Source organism: Mastacembelus armatus, chromosome 7, assembly GCF_900324485.2.
Source record: "Mastacembelus armatus chromosome 7, fMasArm1.2, whole genome shotgun sequence".
In the NCBI taxonomy this organism is placed as follows: domain Eukaryota; kingdom Metazoa; phylum Chordata; class Actinopteri; order Synbranchiformes; family Mastacembelidae; genus Mastacembelus; species Mastacembelus armatus.
In genome coordinates, this window is record NC_046639.1 from 10,613,322 (window position 1) to 10,629,427 (window position 16,106).

At 46.6% G+C, this 16,106-nt stretch overlaps 1 pseudogene; it reads right to left on the bottom strand.

Annotated features, from left to right (window-relative positions):
* Positions 1-361: 361 nt before the first annotated feature.
* Positions 362-6,516, bottom strand: LOC117152671 (tubulin alpha-8 chain-like; annotated as a pseudogene).
* Positions 6,517-16,106: the final 9,590 nt, after the last annotated feature.

A 16,106-nucleotide genomic window follows, 5' to 3' on the forward strand; every position in this document is an offset into this window, starting at 1 on the left:
GACATTTCAATACAGTACACTGAAAACATTGCATTGAAGACATTTAACCTTAGGCTAACACACAAAAATGTATGACTGAACTTGTGCACTGTGTAGACTCCATCTGCTAAACATTGTTGCCCTCAAGTGACTGAAGTCAGAACAGCAAAATCAATGTTTGACCTAAGTGACAAACAATACATATTCTAGAGAGATCTGAATAGTGAATAGTGATGAAGTACAATATGTATAACTGCTATTAGTGACAATTACAAAAACAGAAAAACCTGGACTACTCCACTGATGTTATTACCAATAGCACACACTAAAGGGCATAGACAATAGTGTAGTCAACACACTTTATTAAATTAAAAGGTACAGATTAAAGATCAATAGAACTGCCTCCCATTTCATACGCCTCTCCCTCATCTCCTCCCACACTATCAGTTCCAACCTCCTTATAATCCTTCTCCAGAGCAGCCATGTCCTCTCTAGCCTCAGAGAACTCTCCATCCTCCATACCCTCACCCACATACCAGTGAACAAATGCACGTTTAGCATACATTAGATCAAACCTGCGGTCAAACCGAGCCCTGGCCTCTTCAATAGCAGTAGTGTTGCTCAGCATGCACACAGCCCTCTGGACCATGGCCAGGTCTCCACCAGGAACTACAGTGGGAGGCTGGTAGTTGATGCCAACCTTGAAACCAGTGGGGCACCACTCTACAAACTGGATGGTGCGCTTTGTTTTGATGTTGGCAATGGCTGCATTCACATCTTTGGGCACCACATCACCACGATACAAAAGGCAGCAAGCCATGTACTCGCCATGGCGAGGGTCACATTTCACCAACTGATTAGCTGGCTCAAAGCATGCATTTGTGATCTCATGCTGCTCATGGTAAGCTTTCTCAGCAGAGATGTCAGGGGCGTAGGTGGCCAGAGGGAAGTGAATATGGGGATATGGCACCAAGTTGGTCTGGAACTCTGTCAGATCAACAGTGAGGGCACCATCAAAACGAGGGGAAGCAGTGATGGAGGAGACAATCTGACTGATCAACCTGTTCAGGTTGGTGTAGGTAGGACGCTCGATATCAAGGTTCCTACGGCAGATATCATAGATGGCCTCATTATCTACCATCAAGGCACAGTCAGAGTGCTGTAGGGTGGTGTGGGTGGTCAGGATGCAGTTGTAGGGCTCCACCACAGCAGTGGACACTTGGGGAGCTGGGTAGATGGAGAACTCCAGCTTGGACTTCTTGCCGTAGTCGACAGAGACGCTCCATCAGCAGGGAGGTGAACCCAGAGCCAGTGCCACCTCCGAAGCTGTGGAAAACCAGGAATCGACAAACTGGTCAGTGTCTCTGACCAGTGTCCACTGATGATAGCAGCCTCCAAGTCCACAAAAACAGCTCTGGGAACATGCTTTCCAGCTCCAGTCTCACTGAAGTAGGTGCTGAAGGAATCATCTCCTCCTCCAAAAGACTTGTCACTGGGCATCTGCCCATCTGGCTGGATCCCATGTCCCAGGCAGTAAAGCTCCCAGCACACATTGCCAAACTGGACACCAGCCTGACCAACGTGGATGGAGATACACTCACGCTGTGGAAACAAAAAAAGTTTAAAACAATAAGATCAATTCCACCAGTATTGTTTATGTGTACAGTTGACTGTTCTGACTGAACATTGGTTTGTCAGCTGACTTAGCCATAACTGATACACTTTATTTTGTTGTAAGTGGAGATGAAATAGCAATAACACAGTATTATAAAGCACTGGAAGTCACTAAAATTAATGTTGAGTCGGTGTGTAACTTTGCTAAATTAATGTCGGACTCCGTAGTTTTCTCTGGACCCCTCCCCAATCTGACCAGCGATGACATGTTTAGCCGCATGTCGTCGTTCCGTCGCTGGCTGTCTATGTGGTGTCCAGCAAACGATGTGGGCTTCATAGACAATTGGGCCACTTTCTGGGGAAAACCCGGTCTGGTAGCGAGAGACGGCATCCATCCCACTTTGAATGGTGCAGCTCTCATCTCTAGAAATTTGGCCGAATTTATTAGCCGACCTAAAGCCTGACAATCCAGGGTGGGGACCGGGACGCAGAGACTCAGTCTAAAACGCCTCTCTGCAGTTTCCTTAGAGCCGCCACCCCCCTCAAACCACATAGAGACTGTGTCTGCCCCTCGAACATATAAATCAAATAAATCAGAAGTTAACAGAAGAGGAGTTATTCATAAAAATTAAGACCACTCCTCTTATTGAACAGAAAAACAGAACTGTCAAATGTGGACTATTAAATATTAGGTCCCTTTCATCTAAATCTTTGTTAGTAAATGATTTGATAACTGATCACCAAATTGCCCTACTTTATCTTACTGAAACCTGGTTACAGCAGGATGAATATGTCAGTCTGAATGAATCAACCCCCCTCAGTCATAAAAATTATCATGTTCCTCGAAGCACAGGTCGAGGTGGAGGAGTAGCTACAATCTTCCACTCAAACTTATTATTAAACTTTCATCCTCAGAACAATTTTAACTCATTTGAGAGCCTCACTCTTAGTCTCTCGCATCCAAACTGGAAAACACAAAAACCAGTTCTACTTGTCACTGTGTACCATCCACCTGTCCCTTACTCAGAGTTTTTAACTGAATTCCCTGACTTCCTATCTGATCTAGTGCTTAGATCAGATAAAGTTATTATAGTGGGAGATTTTAACATTCATGTAGATGTTGAAAATAACGGCCTCAGCATTGCATTTAATTCTATATTAGATTCAATTGGTTTCATTCAAAATGTTAATAAACCCACCCACTGTTTCAATCACACCCTTGATCTTGTTCTGACCTATGGCATCGAAATTGAACATCTAATAGTTTTTCCCCCAAATCCTGTTTTGTCAGATCATTCTTTAATAACTTTTGAATTTAAAATGATGGATCATGCAGCGTTTGGAAGAAAATTCCACTACAACAGATGTTTATCCGACAACGCTGTTAATAAATTTAAGAAAATGATTCCATCTTTATTTACGTCTATGCCAAGTATAAACATAGTGGAGGGAAGCTGCTTCAATCCCACTCCCTACCAAATTGATCATGTTGTTGACAGCGCTGTAACTTCACTGCGTGAAATGCTTGATTCTGTAGCCCCTCTGAAAAAGAAGTTAGTGAATCAGAGAAGACTAGCCCCATGGTATAATTTACATATTCGTACCTTAAAGCAGGCATCATGAAGGCTGGAAAGGAAGTGGCTTTCCACAAACTTAGAGGAAATTTTTCTAGCCTGGAAAAACAGTCACAGCTCTGTTGAGTCCAGTGTTCCCTTAGCTCTCAGCAGTGATGAATTTATGAGTTTCTTTACAAATAAAATCACAACTATTAGAGATAAAATTCAGCAGATGCTTCCTATACCTGCAATAAATGAATCTTCTACTACAGTAGCTCTTGAATCATCTGTAGGACCTCAGTTATGTTTAGACTGCTTCTCTCCCATAGATCTCTCTGAATTTACATCAGTAGTTGCTTCATCGAAATCATCAACGTGTCTCTTAGACCCCATCCCAACTAGACTGCTTAAAGACACCCTGCCATTAATGAACTCATCTTTATTGGACTTGGTAAATTTATCTCTACTATCAGGCTACGTACCACAGGCCTTTAAGACTGCAGTAATCAAACCCTTACTCAAAAAGCCTAGTCTTGATCCAGGAGTCTTGGCTAATTATAGACCAATATCCAACCTGCCATTTATTTCTAAAATCCTTGAAAAAGCTTTTGCTAAGCAGCTATCAGACCACTTACACAGGAATGAACTATTTGAAGATTTTCAATCAGCATTTAGAGCACATCATAGTACAGAAACAGCACTGTTGAAAGTTACCAACGATCTTCTCTTAGCCTCAGATAATGGGCTTGTTTCAATACTTGTCCTCCTAGACCTTAGTGCAGCATTCGACACCATTGACCACAACATCTTATTACAGAGACTGGAGCATGTGATTGGTATCAGAGGAACAGCGTTAAAGTGGTTCCAATCCTATTTATCGGACAGATTCCAGTTTGTTCATGTCCATGATGAACCTTCCACACGAACAAAAGTTAGTTATGGAGTTCCACAAGGCTTCGTGCTAGGACCGATTCTGTTCACCCTGTACATGCTTCCTTTAGGATATGTCATTAGGAAGCACTCTATTAATTACCACTGCTATGCAGATGACACTCAGTTATAGCTATCTATTAAACCTGTTAACACAAACCAGTTAACCAGACTTCAAGCCTGTCTAACTGACATAAAGGCCTGGATGACCAGTAACTTTTTACTTTTAAACTCGGAGAAAACAGAAGTCATTATATTTGGGCCAAAAAATCTCAGAAATAACTTTTCTCAAATTATAGCTACTCTAGATGGCATAACCCTGGCCTCTAGCACTATTGTAAAAAACCTTGGAGTTATTTTTGACCAGGACATGTCCTTTAACTCACACATAAAACAAATCTCTAGAACTGCATTCTTTCACCTGCGCAACATTTCCAAAATTAGGAACATCCTGTCTCAAAATGATGCAGAAAAAGTAGTCCATGCATTTGTTACCTCAAGGCTAGATTACTGTAACTCATTACTATCTGGATGTCCCAATATCTCCATAAAAAGCCTCCAATTAATCCAGAATGCCGCAGCCAGAGTCCTGACAGGAACTAGCAAGAGAGATCATATTTCTCCTATATTGGCTTCTCTTCATTGGCTCCCTGTAAAATATAGAATAGAATTTAAAATCCTTCTTCTCACATACAAATCCCTTCATAATCAAGCTCCTTCATACCTCAAAGACCTCATAGTACCATATTATCCCCATAGACCACTTCGCTCTCAGAGTGCAGGTCTACTTGTGGTTCCCAGAGTTTCCAAAAGCAGAATGGGAGGCAGAGCCTTTAGTTATCAAGCTCCTCTCCTGTGGAACCAGCTCTCAGCCTGGGTTCAGGAGGCAGACACTCTCTATACTTTTAAGGCTAGACTTAAAACCTTCCTCTTTGACAAAGCATATAGTTAGGGCTGGCTTCAGGCAACCCTGAACCATCCCTTAGTTATGCTGCTATAGGCCTAGACTGCCCGAGGACCATCGGTGCACTGAGCTCCCCTACCCTACCCTACCCCCCTTCCCTTCCCCTCTCTTCTCTCCTCCCACCTCATGTATATTCCACCATTGAATGTTGCTAACCTTGTGCTCTCTCTCTCCCCTAGTTTGTGCTCTCTCCCTCTCTCTCTGTTCTCTCTGTACCTTCTGCAGGTGTCCCTGGTCCTGGAGCTGTATATCGCTGATGTGCAGTTACTGGTCCCACCAACCTGCAGTGTCTATTTGTTGTTTATTGTTGCTGTTCTTTTCTCTCTGCTCTATCCACTCATCCCAACCGGTCAAGGCAGATGGCCGCCCAAACTGAGCCCGGTTCTGCTGGAGGTTTTTTCTTCCCTTAAAGGGAGTTTTTCCTCTCCACTGTCGCCAAGTGCTTGCTCATAAGGGAATTGTTGGGTTTTTAGTTTTAGTTTTTGTAAAGTGCCTTGAGATGATTTGTATTGTGATTTGGTGCTATACAAATAAAATTGAATTGAAATTGAATTGAATTGAACTGGATTTATACTTCATTAACAAATGAAAGAAAATTCAGTTATGTTCACATTAAACAAAGTTAACTTTGCTCCACATGGCTAATTTCCTTACATCAACACAATCTCATGGCCAATTAATTAAACTCAGCTAAGTCTCACACTGTTTTTATGATGAGTTACACATACTGGCTATGTAAATACATAAAAGTTAATTACCGTACATTTATGGACAGTGAAGTTAAGCATTGGACCACCACTAATGGGAAATCTGTTCTCCCACAGATACACATCACTGCTATGAAACAGAAAGGGATACCAGAACCTCATGACTAAAGGAACTTTATACATGCTGCCTATTGATGTACTGTCTGAACAACAGAAAACCCTTAAAAGCAAAAAAAAAAATCAGACAATGCATGAGAAAGAAACCGAATTTTGTGTTAAGAACAAACATTTTCACTAAGTGTTCAGGAGTGGACCCAGGCAGGCTCAGCTGTAGTTGAACAGAAGAAGCTGGCTTTCAGTAAAACGTCTGTGGCTGCAGTTTCCAAGAGGTCAAGCCCATGGACAGTGAACAACAGATTACCAAACAGGAGCCATGAGTCAGGGACCCCCTGGTTGTTTTAAACAAATACACAACGGCCACAAAGAAACAAAAGTCTGGAGGTCCTTTCAGTCTGAAGGTCCTCTGTAGGAATGGCAAGGGGACACTTTCACCTGTATGTGCCAGAGGCCCCGGGCCTACAAAGGCCGGTGAAACAGAGAAAGGTTTCCGAGTGGAAGCACTTTGACCTTCGCCAACTGGATCAATGTGCAGATAGGAAAACCAGGAAACTGGCAACCATGCCTTCGGTGTGAGCTGTAGTTCTATTTCATCCCTATTGACCGCCAGAGGCGGTGCTTGAAGCACTGGATGATCATCCTTGCGCATGCGCAGGCCGAGTATTAATAAAAACAAAGTCACCTGTGACCTGGTGAATCTACAAGATCACGTGACACCGGAGGCTCAGTCCCTTTTGTTCTTCTTGCGCGCAGGTTTGCTGAGTGCATGTGTGGTTGTCATTATATGCCACTACTTACTTGCATTTGCTTGTCGCTAGTAGCCTCGTGACTGTATTACTGTCGGAGCTGCGGGTGCATCTCGGCATTGTTTGTCTGTGGTATCGGCAGTGACGTTTACTGTTCGCCTTAATTTAACTCTCTAATTATTATTACGTATTATTTCTGAATCATCAGTGGCGTTTTTCGGCTCGACCTGATTTCGGAAGCCAGGAGTAGTGTTACAGACTGGCTTCGTTGATCGTCAGCCGCATTTTTGAGTCGATAGTGGCGCTTCCTGCTCGACCCGACTCTCTAAAACAGTATTTCCTTAACTCACTCCAACTTAATAAATATTTCATTGTTGCACAATGCTTGAATCCCTGTGCTGTAGGACCTGTTTTCAGCCCCTCCAACCTGAGGATGGGCATGATTTGTGTCCCTCCTATCTTGGAGTGGACCATCTCAGGGAAGCACTCTCTGAAAACGCATGTACCAACTGCAGTATTTTGCCCGGTCCATACAGGCAGCCCGCTTGGCTGCATTTGAACAGCCTACTGACTGGTTGGCACAGGGGCAGTTGAGCCAGTTCCCGGCAGGCCAGACTGTGGGTTTAAAGCGTACTGCTACAGCGGGGGCATCTATTCCACTAAGCGAACAAGGAAGGAGAGCTCTGGGAAATTGTCTGCTCGGGTGGACCATCTCACTATGGTGTTGGCCCAGATGAGAGCCCTCCTCCAGAATATTCAGACGGTTGGTGACCGTGGGACCACTGTCTGTGAAGAAGACGCCATCTGATACGTATTTTCACGAAGGTCCAGTAGATATGAGCTCTAGGACTTCAGAATCGGGCTCCCATGCCTCTACCAGCTCTCAGGGCGGCGGGCATGAATCTGCGGCTTCAGCCATCCGTACGGCTCTTGCCTGCTTGCAGCTGAAATTCCATAGGCACAATCAGCTACTTCCAGTGCCTTCTTTAGGCAGCAGGATGCCGTGTCCTGCTTTGCTGTTCCCCCTTCAGAGGAATATGTGAAGGAACTACATGCCTGTTGGGCAGACACTAAGGCATTTTCACGACCTACATTGGATGGACAGACTTTGGTGTCAATGCAGGACGCTCCAAAATTTGGATTGGGCCATATGCCGGCAGTTGAACCGGCTATAGCCTCTCTGATTGTGGCCCCAGGTGAGGCTCTGAGGACTAACACCAGGTGCCCACGACCGCAATGTCGTATTACAGATGACCTGCTATGCAAGGAATAGGATGCGGGGGCACGTATGGGCCGTATTGGTAATTCCCTTTCCCATTTGGTTTTGGGTCTCTCAGCATCACTGGAGACCTCTCCAGTCGATGCGCCGACGCATAGTTTGGTCGAAGCAGACCAGCCCATAACCAACGAAACCAGGTCCGGGCTCCAACCTTGCGTCTTCCTCGGGCAGTACCACCTGCTTGGTATCCCCCCAGGCCCTCAAAGGGCCAGCGGGCCCGGAACAGATGTGGTTTGTCCGGTAGTCGGTTATTTTACCCCGGAACAACTCAGTTACCTGGCCATTCACACCCCAGACACCTGGGTGCTGTCCACCTTGTCTCAGGGATACCACTTACAATTCCGACGCCGGCCCCCCATTTCTAGCCGAGTCAGGATGACTATCAAGCGCCCAAGGCTCGGGCACTGAGTCGGGAAATTTCTACCCTGCTGGCCAAGGGTGCTATAGTGCCTGTGGACCCCCTGACAGATCCAGAGGGCTTTTATTCAATATATTTTCTTGTACCAAAGGAGACAAGGCAATCTACATCCAATTTTAGACCTGAGAGGTCTGAATCTGTTTTTAAAGGTGATTTCTTTCCACATGTTGAGCACCAAGGAGGTGCTGCAGGCGATTTCCCCAGGCGATTGGTTCACTTCGATCGATCTGAAGGATGCCTACTTTCATGTACCATTGAGGATTCCTCCGTTTTGCTTTTCAGGGGAGACACTTCCAATTCAGGGTGTTTCCGTTTGGACTGTCTCTGTCCCCCAGGGTTTTCACCAGTTGTGTGGCAGCGGCCCTGTCTCTCCTGCAGGCACAAGGCTTAAAAATCCTCCCTTATATGGACGACTGGCTGATTTGTGCACCGACCCGCGACCAGGCCCTTTCGGGACACACAGACGGTGCTCGAACATATAGGCCGTTTAGGCCTACAGGTGAACCTCGCCAAGAGCAACCAGATTCCCTCGCAAGAAGCGACCTTCATCGGAATTGCTCTGAACACCGTCACTATGGCCGCTTGCCCCTCACTGCAACACGTCAGCAATATTATGCTCCCTGCATTCCAACATGGCAGGATGTTGCCCTTCATCCATTATCTTCGCCTCCTGGGCAGATTGACAGTGGCTACCAGTGTAGTGCCTCTCGGGCTGCTTTGCTGTGCCCCTTGCAAAGTTGGCTGAACATCCTGCACCTAGACCCCACGAGACAAGCGCACAGACGCAGAATGCTGCAATTGTCATCTCAGTGTTGTGAGACACTGAGAGATGACTCCCTGTCGCAGTGGAGTGAGACACAACATATGTTACGAAAAGGGTTCTTCCCATAGGTGCTCTTCCTTCTCGTAGGGAGATTGTATATACAGATGCATCTCCCACGGGCTGCGGAGCAACATGGCAGGGGTGGATAGCACGGGGTACATGGTCCCCACAGTAAAAAAGAGAACACATCAATGTCCTGGAATTGATCGCTGTGCGGTTGGCCCTACAGCACTTCCTCCTAGATCTGCGAGGCAAGTATATCTTGGTGCGGTCCGACAACACCTCTGTGGTCTATCATATCAACCACCTCGGAGGGACCAGATTGATGAAGCTGATGCTTTGGACTCAAGAGCTGCTAACTTGGGCAGCTTCCCACTTTCAGTCTGAGAGCAGTTCACATTCCGGGGGCACAGAACCAGGTAGCAGATTTCCTGTCCCGTCAGACGCCACTACCAGGGGAATGGAAACTCCACCCAGAAGTGGTGGAGTACATTTGGGAAGTTTACGGCAGAGCAGAGGTGGACATCTTTGCCTCAAAAGAGACAGCACACTGCCCTCTCTGGTTTTCCCTGAAAGACAGCGGAAGCCCCCTTGGCCAGGACGCACTAGCGCATGACTGGCCCAAGGTTCTCCTTTATGCCTTCCTACCGCTGTCGCTAATATTTCCGACACTCCTGAGAGTCCTTTAGAAGGCACAAAGACTGCTCTTGGTGGCTCCCTTCTGGCCAGGGAGGACTTGGTTTCCACTGCTGCGCAGACTCTGCCGCGGCCTGCCGAAGCGCCTCCCTTTCAGGAGAGATCACCTATCCCAGCTGGGGAGTCGGATACTACACCCCAACCCCAATCGCCTCCAACTCTGGGTTTGGCCACTGCAGGGCCCGGCACTTCCTTTTCGGAGTACCTTGGGGAAGTAGGTCATACGATAAGTAATGCACGAGCACCATCTACACATCTGTATACCAACAAGTGGAAGCTTTTTGATAAGTGGTGTTGGGGCAAGGGACTGGATCCTGTACACTGCGCGGTCTCATCCATCCTAGCGTTTTTACAGGAACTCCTAAATCAGGAATGTTTTCCATCTACTGTGAATGTCTATGTCGCTGCAATTTCCTATTGGCATGATGAAGTGGACGGTGGTATCATTGGCTGTAGCAAGCACATCTCCTCATTCTTGCAAGGTGCCCGACAACTGCACCCACCTAGGTGTCCCATTGCACCAACATGGGATCTCTCATTGGTGCTTAATACCCTGCGGGGCCCCCATTTGAGCCCTTGGCAGACGTAGACCTTAAGTGGCTGTCGATGAAGACGGCATTTTTTTTGGCGATTGCGTCAGCAAAACGTGTAGGAGAACTGTACGTGCTATCAGTACACGAGTCCTGTTGTCGGTGGAACCCTGATGGTTCAGGAGTTACACTCTGGCCCAATGCATAATTTATTCCTAAGGTGGCTTCATCAGTTGGCCACATTCGTCCACTGCAGCTTGCTCGTTTCGACACAGGGACCCACTGTGCCCTGTTCGTGCGCTAAGGCAGCTATTTGGAAATCTGATGGACTGTTTGTGTGCTTCTCAGGCCCTCACAAAGGTCAGGCACTCTCAAAGCAACGCCTTGCACATTGGGTGGTTAAGTAATAACCCAGGCTTATGTCTCACAGGGTAAGCTACCACCGCCTGGAGTGAGGTGCCATTCTACTAGAAGCCTCATAATCTCACGTTTGCCAAGTTTTGTAGGGTGAATGTGGTCACACCCCAGCCATTAGAAGTGATCCTGCAACCACATCCTTCTTCATTCCAGTGACATGGCTACAATTCTAACGTCTAAGGATTCCTCGTGACCATGTTGGTATAAGTCCTCCACTGCTTCAAGCACCGCAGTAGGGATGATATAGAACGAGAGTTGCGACTGTAACTGCGGTTCTATGAATCCCAGATGACCGCCAGAGCACTTTGTCCCTCAGAATCCTTGTGTTTTCGCGAGAAAAGCAAGGGACTGAGCCTCCGGTGTCATGTGATCTTATAGATTCACCAGGTCACCAGGGCGTCACCGAAAGGTCACAGGGATTCATAGAACCGCAGTTACAGTCGCAACTCTCGTTTCGTCGCATGAAACGGGTCTGTTTTGGATCAAAGATGTAGACATTTACTGCTGCTCCTTGTGTTAGTGCTAAACTTGACTGCCATGTGATGACACACTTCAGAGCTTTGAATATGGCTATAACACACTAGAAGTAAAGAAACTGAGGCTGTGTATTTATACTTATCATGTTTCCTCCAGCGGTCAAGGATAATTAAAACTCAGAAAAGATAGCGTTAACTCACTGATGAGACTTTATGAGTCCCGTGTGAGAGAAATAACCGCGGAGCGTGAGTCAGGCAGGCTCTTTTATAGTCTCTGGTATGACGTAAGCGCCGCTAAATCCAATTGGTTGTAGGTGGCACGCGCGCCTTCTGCCATTGGTTGCAGAGAAAGTCATTTTCTCCTTTGAAATGCCACGAGCTTTGCAAGTGAAGCAATGAAGGTGAGAGCATGCAGAATGCAGCAGTCAGGAGCAACCCATCAGCAATGAAGAACAGCTACTCAGGTACTGGTGCTTTGAGTATTTGCATTTTATGACGCTTCATAATTTACTGCACTACATTTCACATCTGCTACATTTGTTTGAGAGCTTTAACTACTTCAAAGATGTATATGTTTGTATACAAAACATATGACATTAACTGGGTTTTTCAAGTTTATATTTTAATCCTTAATGTGCCATGGTTTACAGTGTTTGTTGTTAGGTAAGTGATATTTTAATAGATCAAATAAATTAGTTATACTATACATTTTGTTTACATCCAAGAATGGGAAATTAGAGACATCCATCCATCCATCCATCCATCTTCTTCCGCTTATCCGGGGCCGGGTCGCTGGGGCAGTAGCCGAATCAGGGATACCCAGACTTCCTTCTCCCTGGAGACTTCCTCCAGCTCTTCTGGGGGGACACCGAGGCGTTCCCAGGCCAGCCGGGAGACATAGTCCCTCCAGCGTGTCCTGGGTCTTCCCCGGGGTCTCCTCCCGGTGGGACATGCCCGGAACACCTCCCCAGGGAGGCGCCCAGGAGGCATCCGAAACAGATGCCCGAGCCACATCAACTGACTCCTCTCGATGTGGAGGAGCAGCGACTCTACTCCGAGCTCCTCCCGGGTGACCGAGCTCCTCACCCTATCTCTAAGGGAGCGCCCGGTCACCCTGCGGAGGAAGCTCATTTCAGCCGCTTGTAGCCTCGATCTTGTTCTTTCGGTCATGACCCAGAGCTCATGACCATAGGTGAGAGTAGGAACGTAGATTGACCGGTAAATCGAGAGCTTCGCCTTCCGGCTTAGCTCCTTCTTCACCACAACGGACCGGTACACCGACCGCATTACTGCTGCCGATGCCCTGATCCGTCTGTCAATCTCGCGTTCCGTCCTTCCCTCACTCGTGAACAAGACCCCGAGATACTTAAACTCCTCCACTTGAGGCAGGATCTCTCCCCTGGCCTGGAGATGGCAAGCCACCTTTTTCCGGTTGAGTACCATGGCCTCGGACTTGGAGGTGCTGATTCTCATCCCAGCCGCTTCACACTCGGTTGCAAACCGCCCCAGTGCACGCTGGAGATCCTGGCTCGATGGAGCCAACAGGACAACTGCACATCAGCGATATACAGCTCCAGGACCGGGGACACCTGCAGAAGGTACAGAGAGAGAGGGAGACAGCACAAACTAGGGGAGCGAGAGAGAGCACAAGGTTAGTGCCATTCAGTGGTGGAATATACATGAGGAGGTAGGAGAGGAAAAGAGGGGAGGGGAAGGGAGGGGAGGGTTAGGGGAGCTCGGAGAACCGATGGTCCTCGGGCAGTCTAGGCCTATAGCAGCATAACTAAGGGATGGTTCAGGGTTATATGGAGCCCACCCTAACTATACACTTTGTAAAAGAGGAAGGTTTTAAGTCTAGCCTTAAAAGTACAGAGTGTTTGCCTCCTGAACCCGGACTGCGAGCTGGTTCCACAGGAGAGGAGCTTGATAGCTAAAGGCTCTTCCACATGCAAGCACCACATCTCAAATCAACTCCAGGCCTTTTATCTGCTTCATTGATAATGACATGACGAAGGAATTGCCCACACCTGCCCATGCAATAAATAGCCTTTGAGTCAATTGTCCAATTACTTTTGGTCTGTACTTTTGGTGGCACATGTTAAGGAGCTGAAACTCCTAAACCCTTCATCCGATTTGAATGTGTGTCAAATGAAAGCTGAGCGTCTACACATTATGTCCATGTACATTCCATGGTGTTCTAGAATGGCGCCTGTTAGGTGGCAGCCAGTTACAGCTGCTCTTCTGTTTGTTTGTTTTTTTGACATGTGATGTTTCAGTTTTTCTTTTTTAATAAATTTACAAAAATTTCTACATTTCTGTTTTTTTCTGTCAAGATGGGGTACTGAGTGTACATTAATGAGAAAGAAAATGAACTTTTTTGATTTTGCCAAATGGCTGCAATGGCACAAAGAGTGAAAACTTTAAACGGGTCTGAATACTTTCCGTACCCACTGTACGTTTCTGTGGCAACGGCATCTATACAAGAGAGCAACTGTTATCTCTCAAGGGAACAAGTCTGCTTCTTGGTATAAAACCTGAAATCCCCCAAGTCCTGAGGAGGTGTAGGAGGGGCTGTAGAGCAGGAGTGAAGCATCGAGAAAAACGTAGGAGATTCAAACCATTTCTCCAAAAAATTATTATGGGAAATGTGAGCCCACTCTGCAACAAAGTGGATGAACTTACAGCTTTAGCTAGCAGCCAGCGAGAGTACAGAGAGTGTAGCTTGCTTTGCCTCACCGAGAGCTGGCTGAATAAAAATATACCGGGCAGCTCGCTTGAACTGCCTGGGTTCTCACTAGTGCGAGCGGAGAGAGGCAAACAGAGCGGCAAGAAAAGAGGAGGTGGTCTTGCAGTTTTTGTTAACTCTAAATGGTGCAACCTTGGACATGTAACAGTGAAAGACTGCATCTGCACTCCAGACATTGAGCTGTTGGTGGTTGGACTGAGGCCATACTACCTGCCCCGTGACTTTTCACACGCCATTGTTGCAACTATTACATTCCTCCATCAGCTGCAGCACAGAGCGCATGTGACATCATCCACACAGCTGTCGCTGGTCTCCAAACAAAACACCCCAGTGCCCTTATACTAATTAATGGAGATTTTAACCACGTCAGTATTTCGGGAACTCTGACGCTTTATGTATGTGGACTGTGCAACACGAGAAAATAAGATTCTTGATCTCCTTTATGCCAATGTGAAGGAGGCATAAAGCTCTACAGCCCTCCCCCCACTTGTTGGATCAGACCACAACTTAATATATTTAGTACCAACATACAAGCCCGTAGTAAGACAGCAGTCCGCTACCAAGAGGTATGTGAAAGTTTGGTCAAAAGATGCTGAGGAGGCCCTGCAGGAGTGCTTCAGGGTTACAAACTGGGACCTTTTTATGGACGCTCATGGTGAGGACATCGAAGGCATCTTTCACTGCATCACAGTTTACATCCACTTCTGTGAGGACAATGTTCCATCCAAAAAAGTTCATTGTTTCCCCCATAATAAGCCATGGATAAATAAGGACATTAAAGGCCTCCTCAACAAGAAGAAGAGGGTGTTCATGGCAAGAGACAAGGAGGAACTCTGGGCTGTGCAGAAAGAACTCAAGAGGAAGCTGAGGGAGGCAAAGAGCTCTATAGAGACAGAGTAGAGCTCTATAGAGACAGAGTAGAGCACAAGTTGAGAAAGAATAATATCAAAGAGGTGTGGAATGGGATGAAAATAATGACTGGCTATAAGAAGTCACACTGCTGTGGAAGGAGACTCAAAGTTTCCTGATGAACTTAACCTGTTCTTTAATAGATTTGACACCACCTCTGCTTCTTACTCTGATCCATTGTCCTCACACACCATCCCTCCTCCCTACACCACCTTAGCTGATGCCTTGGGGTTTCTTCACATCCCCCCACCCAACATCTCTGCCAATGCCGCCTCCCCATTGCCCACTGATACCATCTCCTCTATCAGCAGCCATACAACATTGAAGTACACCTCACCTCCAATAACTCCATACAACATTGAAGTATACCTCACCTCCAATAACTCCTCCCCTGCCCTCATCATCTGACTCCTCATCAACACAATACACAGGCCCAGCCTTTGCCACAGAACAGGTGAGGAAGGAACTAGCTAAACTAAAGGCCAACAAAGCAAAAGGACCAGATGAGATCAGTCCCAGAGTACTTAAGGTGTGTGCTGGACAGCTTTCAGAGGTTTTTCAGAAACTCTTCAACCTCTCTCTGAGGCTAAAAAAGGTGCTTAAGTTATGGAAAACTTCCTGTATTGTCCCATTACCAAAAAGAACCCATCCCAGTACCCTTAGTGACTTCAGACCAGTAGCGCTAACATCACATGTCATGAAAGTGTTTGAGAGACTGGTCCTGCAACACCTGAGGTCCCAAGTGTCTGAATTTCTGGACCCCCTGCAGTTTGCATATCAAGAACACATTGGAGTAGAAGATGCCATCATCTTCTTAATGCACAGAGCATACTCCCATCTGGAGAGGCAGGGCAACACTGTGAGAGTCATGTTTTTGACTTTTCAAGTGCTTTCAACACTATTCAGCCCCACCTGCTAAGTGCAAAGATGCAGGATATGGAAGTTCCCGCAGATATGGTGGAGTGGATCAAAGACTACTTCAATGGGCGGCCACAGTTTGTTCGCTTAGATGGCTGCATATCTGATGTGCTGATGAGCAGCACCAGTGCACCTCAAGGAACTGTACTTGCACCATTCCTGTTTACACTCTACACCTCAGACTTCCGCTACAACTCAGGAACCTGTCACCTCCAAAAGTTCTCTGATGACTCTTCAATCATTGGATGCATCAACAATAATAACGATGAGGAATACAGACA